Here is a 17,047-nt window from a genome sequence, read left to right on the forward strand (position 1 = left end):
TAAATAAATAAATCTTTAAAAAAAAAAAAAAACCATCTTTAATCTTAGCATAGAGAAATAACCTTTGGATGCAATTTTTGTCTCATATAGAAGTATACACGCAGAAAATGAAAACCATTTAAAGAATATTTTAAAATTACAATTGGATTATTCTGCATATTTCATACTTTTCTGCTTAACCTATATGTATTTTTCCTATGTTAAGTATTTAATTTTTTAAAAAGTATATAAGCTGTTGGTACAGGTGTTGTACTGCCAGATATATGGGTACAGCAATATAGGTATATGTCTGTTGTTTACCAGGAGTAAGTTACCTAACTATGGAGGGCGTATCTTAGATGGTTTCTTATTTTATGTAAATGATGGTCTCTCCTGACCCTGCCTGGGGGTAGAACGGGGTGAAGGATGAAATCTCACTTTCCAGAAAAGGAGCCCTGCTATGCCCACCGCTGGTGTGTGGTGGTTTGTCTCGCTGACCCTTCAGCGTTCTGCTTTGTCATCGGTGGATTTTATGTTGAAGACCATCAGCCTGCAGGTTTGATGTTGCGGTGGGACCGAGCATCAGGAGACCCCCCTGCTTCCCGCCGGACCCTTGTCACTTGGGGTTTAGATGCGGTGCCTGCGGGAAGGGAGCTTAGATTCTTCTGTGCGGCCTGCCACTCTCCCGGCGAGAAAACCCGGGCCAGGGCCTGCCTTCCAGATGGCCGGGAAGGTTCCACCTGCCGGGCTCTGTCCTCAGGGAGCCCGTCTCTGCTTGCTGTCCTGGCAGGTTCCAGGCCCTCTTACACAGAGGGCTGTGTGCCTCGGCCTCTAGGTTTCCTCTTCAGTTGCCGTTCGGAACCATGAAAAGCCAGCTGCAGGTGTCTGATTGGCCGTGTGGGATTATCCGCGGTCCCCCCTTGCTGGAACGTGGGTCCTGGTACGTTCAGCAGAGGCCTCCGAGGCCGGGCTTCCCTGAGAGCCAGGCTGATTTGAAGGGGGTCCCGGCCGCCTGCGAGGGATTCCTTCCACTCCTCTGGTCTTTTCAGAGTTAACAAGGCAGCCTCATGGCGTCTCCGACTTCTTGTACGGGCTTCTGTGAGCCGAGGGTCAGACGGCTCAGGCCAGCTGCCCTCCCTCCCCTGGCCAGCTGGGCAGTTTGGGGTGTGGGAACGCAGCTTGACTACACAAAATGACGTCATTGCGTGTGGGTTGATGCTTATGAATCTATTTCCACCCCCCCCCCCAAAACCGTGGCCTCTGCCAGGCCCGAGCAGCCGCACCCGTTGATCGTTGGGCTTTCCGTGGTCATTTTTACAGTTGTCTCCAGGCTTCCTGCAACCCGGCTGCCCGTGTCCTTGTGTATTTCCCTGGTGGACCCGCCGCTCCGGACGGGGCGTTCCTGCCACACCTGCCCAGCACTACAAGGCTTCGCTCCCCTGGTCACCTGGCCTGTCTCAGATGTGCGGGCTTACAGGGCACAGAAGTAAAAATCTGGGAACAGAGCAGAGAAAGGGACAAATTAATTGACTACATCTGAGACAACACTGAGAAAATATCCTATTTTGTTTTTGTTAAAAAAATGGCAGAGTTCCAAGTCTCCCCTTACAGTTTTCCACTGGCTGCCCTTCTCGTGAAGACAAGAGCTCTAAAATCTTGGCTGCTGAGCCTTTACTTTCTTAAAACTTAAAACCAGCCGAACGTATTTAATATTACAAAATTTCCATAAACATTCGCCACAAAGACTGTGTATGTAAAGTTCCTGCCTGGAGGGCATTTTTCTTATTGAAGTTGAAACTCTGGGACATCGGGGGGATTATAACGAAGTGTTGATTTGACCCTAAGTGTCTCGATGCCAGCGTGGGCCGTAGAGGGACCTGGAAAGAATTAGCTTGCAGGGTTGTCGGGGTGTTTTTTTCCCTTCCCCTGAATAAAGGCTAATTGTTTCAAAGCTAATTAATATGGTTTATTTATTATTAGGCAGTCGTAAGTAGAACTGAGTCCTGGGGAGGAGTAACCTGGCTGGACTGGGGTGGCGGTGTCTCCGATCGCATTGTGTCCGCTCCGTCCTGTCCGACGCGCACGGAACATTCTGCTCTCTGGGGGACGCTGTCCTTCACTTGCTCTTTACCCCGGGTAACGGCCAAACTGGAATTCTGTACTGATCCGGCAGGATGGGCTAGACTTTCCCAGAGAGAGTTAGGAATTAAAGTCTGGGTGGCAGAGGAGTGGGGGGCACCGTTCTGGGCCCCTGGGGCTTACGCCTTATGCCAGTGTTGGCCTGGCATCCCGATCTCAGGGTAGGTCCCCCCTAGGGGCCCCCGTGCTCCGAGGCGGAAGGCTGCAGCACCAGTGCCTCACCCCTGCTGGCCCTCCCGCTCCCACCTTGCTCCCCAGGTGCGTAGATCACCTGGCTCTTCCCAGTCTGCGGGGAGACCCCGGTGCCATCTCCATAGTCTTATGGGTTGCTTTGCCCCACACGTCGTCAGAGGGACCCTGAAGAGTGAGGGTCACAGCTGGAGGTGGTAGGTCTCACCCTTCCAGTGGAGAGACCAGCCGAGGTGGCCAGAGTGTGAAGCGGGGGCTGGTACGGAGGACCAGGTGTGGACACAGAGAACCAGCCGCCCTGCCCTTGTCGTTCTGGAACAGGGTCCCAGCGTACTTGTGGCATGTGACCTCTGTGGGCGTTTGTCCGTCCGCCTGGCTGGGAGGACTTGTGATACAGGCAGGTCTGTTTCACGAGGCAGGAGTTTGGTTTTTCCATGAACTTTCAAGTTTCATGTCTGCCTGAGGCTTTTCCCTATCTGTTGCCTTTGAACGTGAGACGGTTAAGAGAACACACTGTGGATATCAGGGAAAGCCCCTGGCTCCCCCTTTCCATGCCCTCACATCCCTCTTGTGGTCCCGTGACTAAGGGTCACTGCCCTCTCAGACTGATGCTCCCCAGCAGTGACGGGGGCCTGGGTGTCCAGCGGGAGGGGAGAATAGACCGAGACAGGTCTGCCTGGGGGTGGACCCACCGACCTTCAGATCATGATGGGCTCCCTGGGGACCTCCCCCACGGCCCTTGAGAGGTGGGGTGAGCTTTCTCTGAAGCTTTGGCTTGAGTTTCGTTTTTGTGGGCCCCTCTCAGCAGCCCCGTGGGCCAGTCTTGTGGGCTGGGGTGCCCCACCCTGGGGCTCAGATGGGCAGCAGGATTGGGGGGGGTACCTAGGGGCCATGGAGAAGTGGGCAGGCCCCGGGGTGTCAATCTGTCATGTTAGCATGGCTCCGTCGTCAGTGTCCTAAGGATGGGGGCCCTCCTGAGAGTTCCGGTTGGCAGCATCTGTGTCAAAGGAGCACTGCCAAGAGGGAAGGCTGGGGTTCCAGATGCTTTCCCTGGTCTCTTGTTTCTTTTCTGAGTACAGCCTGGGCACAGGGTGCACTGAGGTGAGGGCCAGGCAGGATGAGGGCGTGTGGGGCTCAGGGACCCAGTTGGGAGTATCGCATGCCTGTGTCAGATGGGAACCATTTATCTCAGAATGTGGGCAGAGGCGAGTTTGGTTTAGAAGATGCTAATGACCATGAGCTTGTCCCGGAGCCGAGTGCCGAATTGAATGATGACTAGTGTTTGCTGAGTAGTTGATGGACACTGGCCCTGGGCTGGGCTTCCTTATCTCTTTGGAAGGGCCCTGTGCCCCCTGAAGCCGCTGCGGTCTTCTCCATCTCTGGCTAGGGTAGAGGCCTAGGAAGTGGGCCGGTCATCCTCACCCGTGGAGCCTGGGATTCTCCGGTGTGGTGTCCTGCCCGTGCTCCGTGCCTTTCCCCGTGGCCCTTCCCAGTGGCCCTTCAGTTGCCTAAGGGGTGATCTTGCTGGACTGCTTCCAGGTTTTCTCTTTAAGTGGTAAATGTTGATGCCTGGGCCGCCGGCTCTGTCCACATCTGCCCTTGAGGGTCTTCTCCCTTCTAAGAATGGCCCAAGCTGAGCTGTACTGTACCAGACTGGGGACAATGACAGTGAGGGGGACGAGGGGGGAGGAGCTCCACTTAGATCCAGCAGGTAAAGCAGCCCCCACCGCTCATGGCAGGACAGTAGGACGGGAGTTTTAAAGCCTGGGCGACACACGTGTGAGTCAGAGCACAGAAGCCAGGTGGGGTTCAGACAGGCTCCAAGTGGTGGAAGGAGCTGGCGGGTCAGATGCGAGAAGTAGCATGAGAAGAACCCAACGGAGTAAGTGCGAGTCGGTGGGCGTTTTGTTCCATGAGAGATGCCCGCCGCAGCGGGAAGGGTGGGAGAGCCCAGGCAGAGCCGCCCCGGGGCCCTCCCCACCCTGCTGTCGGGTTGCTGGACGGCCTTTGGTGCCACATGGGGCACGGGAGCCGTGGGGAAGGACGGTTGAAGTTCAGGCACGACGGGTCCTCCTAGAATGAGCCAGGACAGATGCCTCAGTCCCCCCGCCACCCCCACCGCTCGACCTTGCTCCGGTCCTTTGCGGATTTCCTTGGTGTCCCTCTTACTCCATTTCAGGAAGGTCGTCAGAAGGTCATCTTACTCACTGTATACCTAACAGTGACTTTGTCTGCCTGACTTCAAGTGAGAAGGAACTAGAAATCCGGGAGGAGAAGATCCTTCTAGGCGAGGTGTCCTAAATTTTCTGTTTCCCGTGTGTAGAAAGCCCCACGGGGGACACGGCGTGGCTGGCATTCCTCCAGGGTCTGGATGCTGCGGCTTCTCCCCAACATGGGCTCAGTGCTCGAGTGCATGCCCCTGGTTACCCCAAAATATGGGCGGAACACTCTTGCCAACTGCTGTTTGTGTGTGTGTTAATAGCTTTATCCAGGTTGATGGTACAGGCCAAAAATAGGAAGCCTTTCTCCCTGGCCAGACACGGGAGCCGCCTGGCCTTCGCCCGCTGTGGCCAAGACACTGGGTGGGACAGGCCCGCCCGGGCTCCTGAGTGTGCTTGTGTAGGAGCCGTGGTTCCGTGTCTCGTTGCGTGCTCCTGGGAGTTCTCCGGTCCTGGCCGGGCTTCACGGCCCTCCTGTCCTTGGTGCAGCCCTCAGGTATCTGCTGAAACAAGGGCTTGCGGAGTTGTGGCCTTTTCTGCGGCCCCAGTTTTTAAAAGTACTTCTTACCACCTTCAAGTAACAGTGGGCGCTGGCTGTCAAGATTCTGGCAGGTTTCCAAGCCCTTTTGGTGTTCTTAATCTCCTCCATAAGCCATCCCGCTTGGCTTGGGCAGTCTGGAGGCTCTCTCCCGAGTTTGTCACCTCCTCTGTGAAGCCTTCTATAGGGAAGAGTTGTCCGTTTCCTATTCAATTAGTTTCCCTATGAAGCATTATCTCAAAGTAAGACTTACGGTACCCGCCAAGGCTAAGTGGGAACGTGTTAGTGAATTTCTCCTTAAGCTTTGTTTAAATACAAGAAGTAACTTTGCACACCCTGTCAGTTTCACTTCCCCAATAACTTTTCCTTCCCTCCCTCCTTTCCAAAAGGGACCCCTTCCTATTACAGAGCCGACCCTCGAACAGCATGAGGGTTAGGGGTGCCGACCGCCCCCCCCCCCAGCCCCGTGCAGTCAGAATCCTCGTAGAACTTGAGACTCCCCTACAACTTAACCTCCAGTAACCGGTGATTGACTAGAAGCCTTCACCACCATGTACATGGTGGATGGGTGCGTTTTGCCTGTTATTTGTATTAGAGGCTGTATTCTCAAAATAAAGCAAGCTAGAAAAAAAGAAATTGTTAAGAAAATCACCAGAAAAAAATACGTTTACAGGACTGTACTCCATCGAAAAAAATCTGCACTCCTGTTGCCTGAGGGTCAGACGTACATATAATTTCCTTTTGTTTTTGGAAATACGTCGTTTACATATATGTATACGTAAACATCTGAGTCTGTTGTGCAAAGCACTGGAAACAAAGAAAAGAAGCCTGTGACCTACTAGGATGCGCAGTGTTAGACCAAGGAGATCAATTCTGTTATGCAGTTGGTTAAATATTTGATTTTCAACTGTGTTCCACACCTGGAGAAATCTAGAGATGAATGCGATCAAGACATTTAACACTGAAGAGACTTGAAGGTGGTCAGGGTACGCAGCAGCCTGGCAGCTGGAGCGGGAAGCTGTTACGACGATCTCTAGAGATGGGTTTTGAAGGGTGAACAGGAGTTTGCTTGGCAAGCTCTTGCCTCCTGAAAATTTCAGGATAGTTCCTAGGTAGAGTAAATGCTTAGTTACTGAATATGAAACGTAGTTGCGCTGTTAGATGCTCGGCACTGCTGAGAGACCCAGTGCCGGCTCTTCCCCTCCCAGCTCTTAATGAATTACGGCTGACACGTCTCTGTCCCCTCCCTGAATTAGAGACTTGGGGGCATAAGGTGGTGTGGGAATGGAATTCCTTTTTGTCCTTGGGTGTGATAACCCTGACTGTAGGGGTTGTCCTTCTTCTAAGGAGTTTTTCAGAGCCTTGCCTGCCCTTGACTCAGTTCTTTCTGGCTGTGCTGTGGGAGCTGCCTGACGCCCCTGGGCGCTCTGCTTCATCACACTGGACAGAAAACACAAGTATGGTCTTTTTCTGAATGGGGAGTACACAGACCTGGGAGGTCCAGTGGTTCCCTTTCTCTGCCTTGCTGTGAAATTGGGCAGGTTATGTCACAGGATTGGATCCCAAGAGATGACCCTGTTGTTCTAAAGGAGGAGAAGTGGGGCACCTGGGTGTTTCAGTTGGTTGAGCGTCTGGCTTTTGCTCTCGCCTCAGGTCTTGCTCTCAGGGTGGTGAATTCAGGCCCCTCCATGCCGGGCGTGAAGCCTACTTAAAAGAAAAATAAAATAAAGGACGGAGGGAAAAGCATATTAGGAAACTCTAGCTTCCTAAGATTCAAATGGTTTGAAAAGTAGAGTGTAGCCAGGAAACTGGTTTCCGTAATTTCATGCCCTTTTCAAAATATTAATCAACCACATGAATCCTGATTGATTACAAGATGGGCCCGGGAGTGGTCTGGGTCAGCTGCGGCGGTTCATTTCCGGGACACATACCTCTCCTTTCTCACGGGCCTTGAGAGTGACTGCCTTGCAGTGTGGACAGTCTGGTTGCGTGGTAGCGGCAGTGTTGCAATCCTGTCTGTTCTTCATGGGAGCGTCCTTGAAAAGGCCTTCGGACATGCTTGCCGGAGTGCTTGCCTGTTCTGTCTGCCCCAGTGGTCCCTTCCCCACCTGCCCCTCCGACGACTCTGTGCCTCAAGGAAGTGGTTCAGATAAGTGATGACACCACAATAGATTTCCTCTTCGTCCCTTGTATAGTAGAATAAATGTGAGTGCTGTTTAATGCATCACCTCCTTTCATATTGCATTTGCCAAGAAAGTGCAATTTTATTGAACATTAGGATTGAATTCTTAACTGAGTAATCAATTTCAGTAGTAAGTTAAAATGCCTTCTATTAATGGACAACTGCAACCGTTAATCAGAGTTAGAGCAGATTAACAGTTGTCAGCATTTATGCTAATAGCACTTATAAACCAGGGGCTCGTGAATTGCACTTCATACTTCCATATTTCTCCAACAGTTGGTAATACTTTCTGCTTGGAGGTATTGATTATGTTGTCCCTGTGCTGGCTACTTGGAGACGTAAAGAGATGTAAATGACATTTTCACGGTGATGACACAATATCACCTTCTGGTCTTGCACACTTGGCTCTGTGTCAGAATAGATGGAAAGGGTTCATTTGTTCTGGTGCTCTACTGTTTAATTTGATCTGGTGTGTGACTAAAGCAAGACAAATAGTATTTTTAATGAAACCATTTAATAACCTCTGGTAGCTTAGAATCGAACGCATTGGAAAAATGCAATTAAGGAATGGCTAGATGTAAACAACAGAGGGGGAAAAAAATCACTGCTTCGGCACCACTGACCCAATTCATTGTACTTTCAGACTTTCATCGCCTTAAATGGTTTTGAACCAATGAAGCTGGATTCCCTTCAAAAGACAGACAGCCCAACGTGTGAACTATAGTTTGTGGACAGATTTATATTGGTGAGTTACTGTAAAATATCTTCAGGTAAAAGCTCAGGTTTTTTTAAAACCCCTCTGGAATGCATTTTCAATTAGTTGATGGCTATGGATTGCCAGCAGGCTCGGGGTGTTTCATTGGGATGTCTAATAGCAGGATCCTATGGATTGTCTTTCAATTAATTGCATCTGGTATTTTCATTTATCAAAAGCAAAATACATGTAATTAACTCTGAAGCAATATAGTTCAGTGTAAAGTGATTGTTTCTGCTGTCGCTGCTGCTACAGAGATAAGTCAACGGAAATTATACTACTAGGAAACTCAAGGCAGAATGGAAGTCGTGTTAGGGCTTCTTGACGTATTAATTACAAAGAATAAAAATGAATTGGGGAGATAGTCTCATGCCACCCCAAGTGAAAAGGTAGACGGACGTCTTTGGAAAGAAAGCCGCTTGCTGATGAGCTTGGATTTTAAGAGCTGCCAGCCTCTAGGATGTCTTGAGCAGGAAACGATTTTTTTCTGGTGGCGTTGATTGGGGATGTGGGTGTGCTCCGAGGAGAGCATTCAATTTTGCCTGCACTCCCTCGGAGTGTGGCTGAGAAAATCCTCGATCGATGTAGTTCAGTCCTTTACCCAGAGCAGGGTTTGGAGGTCCGGAGTCTAGTCGCAACACGCCGCTTGCCATTTTTCACAAAACCCGCATCTTAACTCAAAGCCTCAAAATGGCAACTTCTCGGGAGTGATTGATGTTGACCCTGCTGGGAAAAAAATGTTTTCTCCTTGAGCTAACAGCATCGTTTAAAAGCAAGACAAAGGCGTGAGAGTGAATTTTCTCGGTGTCCTTTCTGTCAAACCGCTGGGCGTGTTGCCCGAAGTGTTGGATAGCGTGTAGCCTCTGGTTTGGAGATTGGGCAGGTGCACCCCTGTGGGCTTGGGCCCAGCTTTCTCGGACCTGGGCTCCGTTAGAGACCTGCGTGCAGTATTCCTCTGTGAGCACCAGTAGGTGGGAGGCTGGGCACAAACACAGCCCGACCCTAACCAGCAGACAGACTGCCGACTAAGACAGACTTGGGCCCAGGGAAGGGTCTCACTGTGTATTCCCCCCGCCCCTCCCCATGGGGTAGGGGCAGTTGGAGATCCTGATGGAAAACTACCTGGGACCTCAGCCTCTTCTAGGGGTTTGGAAGTCTTATGTGGGAATTCAGTAGTTGGACTCTGATGGTCCCCGAGATCCCCTGCCTTTTTAAAGATTAAATTTAGTGTCGTAGTCCCAAAGCTTCCCCTTGGAGTGACCCGAGAGGGCTTGACCTACCAAAGGCCACAGTGGAGTGTGTGGTTCAGAGAGAGACGCCATGTTCTTGGAACAATTCTAGGAACCTTAGCACTGGGGAGGGCGGGAGATTAGAAATCCTGGACATTCTTTGGGGGAGATGGGTATATTTATTAGTAAGTCATGATGGCTACACTCAGCCATAGACCTTCAGTTTTGCCCTTCAAGACCAATATTAATTCTTTTCTTTCACCCATCCTTCTCAAAGAAACTTTCCTTGAAGACTCCATGTGCTGGAGTCTAATTCAGGTTTCTCAGGCAGAGAGATGTATTTACAGAATCTTTGTGGACCTGCTGCTTTCAGTCTTGGGTGCTGGGACCGAAGATGGTTTCAGTGGGTCATAGCCATGGTGATGGCAAACCACTGGACTCCCTCCCACAGGCGTCCAGTTCCGTGTCCAAACACTGGCGGTGGCTTGTGTCAAGTCCTCCACTGAAAGGTGCTTGAGGCTCACCACTGGCCAGGGAAACATCTCCATTGGATACCCAGAACTGGAGAGTAATGCTTGGTACATTTTATAGACACCACAGGATTGGAAAACTCTTCTCTGAAGTTAGGAATGTGAGAATTCGTAGTAAAAGATGAAATAGATGAAATGGGCTTTTTAAAAAAAAAATATATATATATATATATCAAAAATGGTTGAGGAAACACGTTTTCATTGGACTCAGCTGATAATTGAACCATGCAGTCTCCGTTTTTCGATTATTTCGATCTCAGAGAAGAACGTTCATGTTCCAGAAATGCATCTGTATCAGAATGCGGTTACAACACGGCTGCTGAGAACAAATTTTTCCCCAGAACTGAAGCGCTCAGACACTTGGCCTGATACACTCATTTCCGCTTCTGTGTTTGGGGCATCATTTGGGGAAACAGCACCTTGGAGGAGCTCAAGGTGTTCGGGACCACCCTGGAGTCGTCCACAGTCGGAAGAGTGCTCTGTCTAGGACCAAACCCTGTTGGCCTGTAAGCCCCCCGTGCCCCACATCCTGCTGGGGAGTTTCTCTTTGCCCGCACCACCCTCACAAGTACAGGGGGGCTGGGGTTCCTGCATGTCCCTGGACGCGTGTGTTGGCTCTCAGAGCTCTTGTCTGTGGCTCATCACTGTGCCACATCACTGTGCCCAATAGGTTGTACCCCTGTTTTTGGCAGCTGCTGAGTCTGGTCGATACACAACAGCCTAAGAGGGACAGCTGGCATTGCTGCCTGAGGAGGGACCCACGTGTTGATTTCAACTCGGTAACTCACCTGCTGAGGTGTCCAGTCTAGACAAATCTTGTTTAATATGGGCTGAGGAGAAGGAAAGTAGATGTTTTGCACAAAACTCATGAAAAGCCACAGCCTCAGGATGGCAAACCTTCAAGGCTCTAGAACTGTTTCTATGGCCTTTCTGACATTGGTATTTTTGAGGACGTCCTCATTTAAGAGCGTCGTGTGCCTGTTACTCTAGACTTCATTATTTTGGTTTATAGCCTTTTTAAAAATAAATTTCACATGAAACAGTTGAGTTTTCTTCCTGCAGAGAGGCTCATTTTGTCATCATGAATGAATCATGACATGAAAGTTTACATCTTGGCGTTTTTTGGGTAGTTTCCCTCTTCGTTCTGTATGTTGCTACTTGTTAAAATGGAAACCCCAAATGCCCTCTGGTTTGCTGGTTTCTCCTGGAACCAGAATCCGTTCTGCATTAGTTCAGACGGGCTGTTGTTGTTCTAGGACGGCTGTTACTGACCATTAGCGCAGCAGGGCCCCCCCACCCGCCCCCGTTAGCTTGGGATCGCAACAGAAGTGGTAGGAGGAAGCGCTTTTTGTTAACCGTCCGCAGATATGTGGAAATGCAAATCAGAGCTCCCAGCCTTTATTCTGGAAAATGATGGCGGGGTCGCATTGGCTGTGTTTCGGCGAGGACATGGCCGCGAATCTGGCTGCTCGCACCCCGAGAAGCTTGGGCGCTGAGTTACTCTTACAGGTCGTAATAAGGATGTGCAAGCCCAGTCCACTTCACAAGCCCCCTCCCCCCCCCCGCCCCTGCACAAGGAAAGGTGGAAGCGAGGGGTCCCCGGGGCCTCGGTGATGGCTGTGCCTGCTGGGTGGGGAGAGCCTCACCCGGCCTTCCGTGGGCGCCAGGCTGAGCTGAGCATCCGCAGCGCGGCTTGCGTGGGCCAGCAGGCTTCCGTGGAGCCCTCTGCCTGGCCATCGGGGCCTCTGCCCTGTTTCTGCCAAGACTGATTTCTTTCCCGATAAACAGAAGGGCAGTGTTGCCCTACTCTAGAAGCCGGTAGCTACACCGTGGGGTGAGTGTGTTGGTCCTGGCGCCGTGGCCTCCAGGCTCCTCCTCAGCTCTTGGCCTGCACGGGGGACGTGGGATCCTGCCCCAGCTTTTCGGCCAGAGGCAAGACTGCCAACATCGGAAACCGCAAACTGGAGAAAGACTCGCAGGGCCTTCTCTGTGGGAGGGCTCTCTGGGTGAGGAACAGTCAGGAGGCTGAGATGGGGGTTTGGGGATGCTGGTGGGTCTTCAGCCAGCTCTGCAGAGACAGGAGGAGGCCCCAGCTGGGCTCTGGGTGCTTGGGTCTTGTTTGGGTTTTATTTCCTGAGCCGCAGATCCAGAGCCGTTCTCTGGGAGGTGTTGGTTCAGCCCGTGTTCCTTCCTCCCGAGAGTCTCCGAATCCTGCCGTGGCTTTGGCGGAGATCATCCAGCCAAGGCCCCCCTTGTTCTTGTTCTCAGGAGTTCCTCCTTGTCCACGCCGTACGGGCCCAGCCTCCAGACGCGTCCCGGTGGGTTTGTTTCCTGCCGTTGATGTCTGCCCCTGTCCCACTCCTCCAGACCGTGGTCCTCGTCACAGCCGCTTAACCAGCCAGGGCGGCGCGGAGTGGAACAGAGGGTTTTAATTTTCACTCTGTCCTCCGCGTGTCCGGAATAAGCAAGCCTGTCGGTACTTCCTGGGGTTCCGGGCCAGGGTGGGTCTCTGCCGAATTGCGCTCCTGCTGGTGGGCCCGGCGGGGGAGCGGTGGTGCGGCAGGAGCCGCAGCCTTGAGCAGCATCCACCCGCGGGTCATGCTGGGAAGTGGGGACGTGTGGCCCGTCTCCCTCTCCCGGAAAAGGGAGGAACTTGACGGTCAGATCTCTTTGCCGGCACATGGGACCTGTGAGAGAACAGAGCTGGAGACCCTGACGGTGTAGCCCGGGCTCAGGCTGCCCCTTGTCCTCTGCCCAAACACCGCAGTACCGTCATGGGCTGTCCCAGCATCATCACAGGACCCCTTTGCAGTTGGTGAGGACTCCTGGGGTCGCTGCTCTCTGGTATGTTCCTGATCTCAAGTGTGCCATGAATCTGCCCCTCCCCCTCGCACTTGGTCCACGTGAAGTGGGGGCTGACCATGGACGGCTGCTTGCCCCCAGGGGTGTGGCCATGATGCACAGTCAGCTCCCAGAAGGCCAGCCATCACGGATGCCCGGACAAGCCCCCGATAGAGGCTGTCCTACCTCTGGTCCCCCCCCCCCCAACCTCCCAGTGGCCTGGGGAACAGCAGCCCACGGTCTAGGACAGAGGTGATTCGACAGAGGTGATTCGGAGGTGATTGTCAGTTTCCCCTGAGGCTTGAGGTGTGGGTGTTAGGAGAATAGGCAGGAGGGAGGAGCAGAGGGAGGTGATGGCCTGAGGGTTAGGCCTCCCGCTGGTGGAAGGAAATGATACTTTGTTTACAGTAAGCTACATAATAAGGATTATGTATGTTGGTATGTGCGTGGGCAAGGAAGTGAACTTTCTCCAGTGAAAATGTTGGGAGCTCTGATCAGGCTTTCCGAGGGTGATTAGCAGGAGAGGAAAAGGTGGTTTTATCCTGTGAATATTTTTGGGTAGGGCTTGTGTGTTGCCACTATTAACTATGACTTCTAGAATGCCTAGACCAGGAACTTTCTTTGAGCCTGGTCTGGGTTGTAAGCAATTCCTGTTGTGCCCCCATCAAGCTTTGTTAATGGAGGGACACACGCCGCCTCCCCGGGTTCAAGTGTAATCTGGCATTACCTTAAATGTAGCCTCCCCTCCCTCTGCTGCAGACGATAAAGAAATACTCCACGTACAGCCCATGTGACATGGAGAGAGCCCTGGTATTTTCAGTCCTTCATCATCCAGTTTCTGGATCCACGTTTAAGCATTTTCTGAATCCCGCCCTTGGGAAATGGCCGAGAATCCAGCTGTCCCCAAGTGGAAGTGGGGTCCCCCTGCCTGTTTGCCTGGAGCTCCCAGCTAGCTCCCAGCAGAACGCATTTGCTCGACTGACTGATTGATCATGGATCGATTCCTTTATTTTTGGCCAACTTGGCCACTCCCACCTGGCCCCAAGCTGTTAAAAATAAAGTCTTCTTGGTTAATCGGGTGCATTTGCAATTCATTCTTTCCACATAGCAATTAAGGTAATTCCCTTAGACTTGTACCAGTTAAGGATAAATAGGAGGTTTTAAAAGAAAATGCAGTGTAATTCACTGATTTTTGTGTGGGGGCCTGTGAGTAATCCATGAGGATATGTGCCACGAGTGGACTCCTGTGCAGGAGGGTGGAAGGAGCACCTTCTTGGACTCTATCCTCAGAAGCAGCCCGACCAGTGACATTTATACATATTTCATTATGTCGGTTCTTTAGGCACAGGGAGCCAACAAATCAATTTCTCAGCGGTGTACTCTTTAAGAGAACCGGCACCAGCCTATGGGATAAGTTGGAGATGGCTGTTAAAATTAATTATATATGGCAAAAAGATAGAACATTATGGGGAACAGTTACCGTGTGGGGGTGAAAACTCGAACCGTGTGTGAGGAGTGGTTCCGAGCATCTGATCCCGGTGTTTGTTTGTTTCTTCATAAATGTGTACTAACGACGGTGGCTCCCACAAAGGACCCCAGTCCCCAGCCCCGGTCTTTCTCCAGGAGGACAGGATCGGGTGTCCCCACACCAGCCCCTGATCGGATGCGTTTGAGGTGGGCTTTGATTTATGGGACGGTGTCGTGCTGCCTTTTCATAGGGGCGATTTGCAGAAAACAAGTCTTGGTGGTAAAGCGATCTGGTTCCTGTGCCTTGTAACCCAACACCTTTTCTGTGGTCGCCTTCCCTCTTCCGGTTCAGCTATACATTGTTTTACTCAAAGGAAACCTTTGTTGGCCTGGACTGGGTGTAACCTGCAACTCCTTGAAAAATTCAGCTGGAGCACGGCAGGAGGGGCTATCGGTTTCCATCGGGCGCGGGGTGAGGCTGTTCAGATGGCTGGTGCTTTTGCTCCCTCTTCCCAGGGCAGCTTGGGACGAGGGCATGGCGGGTCAGGTTCTGGGGTGTGCCCCTCGGGTCCCCGCCAGTCTGGGCAGCTTCTGCAGGCCGAAAACTCGGGTCTGCCTTCACATTTCAGGAATGCAGGACTGGGAGGTCTAGACTCCATCAAGCTGCCCTTGGCCTCTTGGTCTCCTCTCCGTCTCTCTGTATGATCATCTGCGGGAGCTGGCTTTGCTGGGTCCTCACGGGGATGGTGCAGGAGGTGGCCCGTGACCTGCTATGAGCCCTTTTAGTCTTGTTAGTACAGCTTCTCCCTGGGATTTTACTCCCTGGTGATGCCACGCCTTGAGACTCTATCAGGTGAAATTGGATAATAAAGGTTAAGGAGCAGTGCTCTAAGTCCATGGAAACTTCCAGAGTGATAACCACCCGCAAGCTTCCTGAGGTAGAAACCATGCCCACCGCTCCTATCACCTCCTTCATTTTTCTGTACCTGGTCCCCCTGTTCTGGGTTCCACAGGACTGTTTCTTGAATGAATGGATCCCAGGCTGCGGTGGGGCTGAGGAAGGGTGGGGTGGCTGGGCCCAGGCACGGGAGCCCGTCCCAGCACCGGTCTGTGCAAGGCATTAGCTTCGGAGTGTCTTCTGCAGACCGAAGGCAAACCAGCGTGGTACAGTCCCTGTCTGGGGGGAGGTATATGTGTTCCCGAGCTTTCAGAGGTGGGAAGGCAAAGGCACGCCTGGCTTCCCCTCTGCGCAGGGAGGGTGGGGAGTCTGAATTCCGGGTGGCTCGCCGTCGCCTCGTGGGCAAGGGCGCTTGTGGATCTGGCTACTGCGACCACATCTGAACAGGGACTACGAGGACGGCGAGAAGGCCCAACGGGCTCCCAGAGCCTCGTGGCCCCAGGTCCCTTGGGACTGGAGGACAGATGGCCTGTGTATCAAATTCCTTCATGGACCCGGCGTGCTGGCCGCCTGCTTTGCCTGCCTTTGGCGATTTGGAAGCCGGCATTTCCTGCATGTGGAACTGACAAGCCCCAGCCCCACATTTGTTGAAAACCTTAAGTTTGAGAGCCCTGGCTTTTCATAATTCAGTCGAAACTCCCTGCTACTTCCTAATTACAGCAGAAGATGACCTCTAAACCGCGAGGTAGGGTTGCAACTTCCTCCAGGAAGGAGGATTCGTATTGATTTGTACTCTGATCTCCCACGGGCTTAAGTGGCAGCACCGCAGAGGCCTGTTTAAGGCCGGAAAGCCTTCTGCCTGTGTGTTTAAACAGAGCGGATTGATGCAGCGTTCGGCTTGGCTGGGAAGTGGCCCAGCTCTTCAGCGTGGAATCCATCCCAGCGGCCGCTCCCTCCAGCAGCCCCACGGCTTTGGCACGTTTTCCGCGTGTTTGCACGGGGAAAGGTAAAGAAGGGCTCCAGTTGAAGACGCAAAAAGACTTGGCCCAGGCCCTGGGGATGGGTGGGGGGGAAGGGTCCTAAGGGCGGGGCCAGGAAATGCCTGTGGCCCCACCTGGGTTACCCCTGATGACGTTGACCTTGGGCAGATTGGAGCCTCCTGTGCGTAGTGCGTCAGGCTCCCCGTCTGTCAAATGGGGATGAACGGGAGTTGTTAATCTCAGGTTGGGTGTTCAGTGACGCCCTGGCTTAGCTGGTATCTGGCCCCTAGAAGGGGTTTCCTGGGGATGACTACTGCTGTCCTCCATTATTAGCAGCTTCAGTAAATGAGCTGGCCACACCGTCGGCTTGAGGGGCAGCCCTGGTGACCTGCCCACAGCAGACAACGCACACCTGTGGTCAAGGTGACAGGAACATTTAGATGAAAGGTGGCTGGAATGCCAGACTTCTTACTCATGACAGTTCTGTTGTGGTTTCCTCCTGGGACTTTGGAAGTCCGGCATCTCCCCCCACCCCCCCACCCCCATCAACCTCACAGTGACCTTTCTTCATCAAGGGACAGTGGGTGTGGGGTTCCCTGAAATCTTTCTCGCATATGCACATTGGATTTGAGTTCTTGCTTCTGTGAGGGCGAGGTGACCTGAGCCACACAGAGCTGGGACGTGTTGGAGTCAAGGTCCTGTGCCTGGATGTGACTGGCAACCTGGGGACCCATTTAGCAATGTGGTCTTTCACTGGGAACGCGTCATCACTCTCTTATCAGTGGCCCGAGGTCCCTGTGATTTTCCCAGATGACCGAACATCAAGTGTAGGCCAGCGGCGGTGGGTCAGCACCCAGGACCGTGCAGGGACAGGCCGGTGGTCAGGGCTACTTCCCGCAGAAGGCTGTTCCATTCAGGTCACTTGGTTTGGACTCCTGCGTTTTATGGCAAAATCTGAAAATGCAGATTTGTAGCAACCAATGTTAATGAATTCAGACTGTTTGAATTTCACACTGAATAATGGCTGGAATTATCAGAGCCGGGGGCTTATCAGATCCTTGGATCGCTGTAATCTTTTCTCAAGATTCAATTGATAGCATGA

General features: G+C 52.3%; 1 protein-coding gene across 4 annotated transcripts in view; it reads left to right on the plus strand.

Moving 5' to 3' along the window:
• CTBP2 (C-terminal binding protein 2) overlaps positions 1-17,047 on the plus strand; it is a gene marked incomplete at its 5' end in the record, with an annotated part of 155,531 nt that overhangs the window by 40,213 nt on the left and 98,271 nt on the right. For 3 of the 4 annotated variants that reach the window (XM_080822753.1, XM_080822754.1, XM_080822755.1), the window contains one exon: positions 7,890-7,991. The exons of the other annotated variant lie outside the window; for it this stretch is intronic. The remainder of the gene's footprint in view (positions 1-7,889; positions 7,992-17,047) is intronic. 4 annotated transcript variants of the gene reach the window in all.

This window comes from Martes martes, assembly GCF_963455335.1.
Source record: "Martes martes genome assembly, chromosome: 14".
In the NCBI taxonomy this organism is placed as follows: domain Eukaryota; kingdom Metazoa; phylum Chordata; class Mammalia; order Carnivora; family Mustelidae; genus Martes; species Martes martes.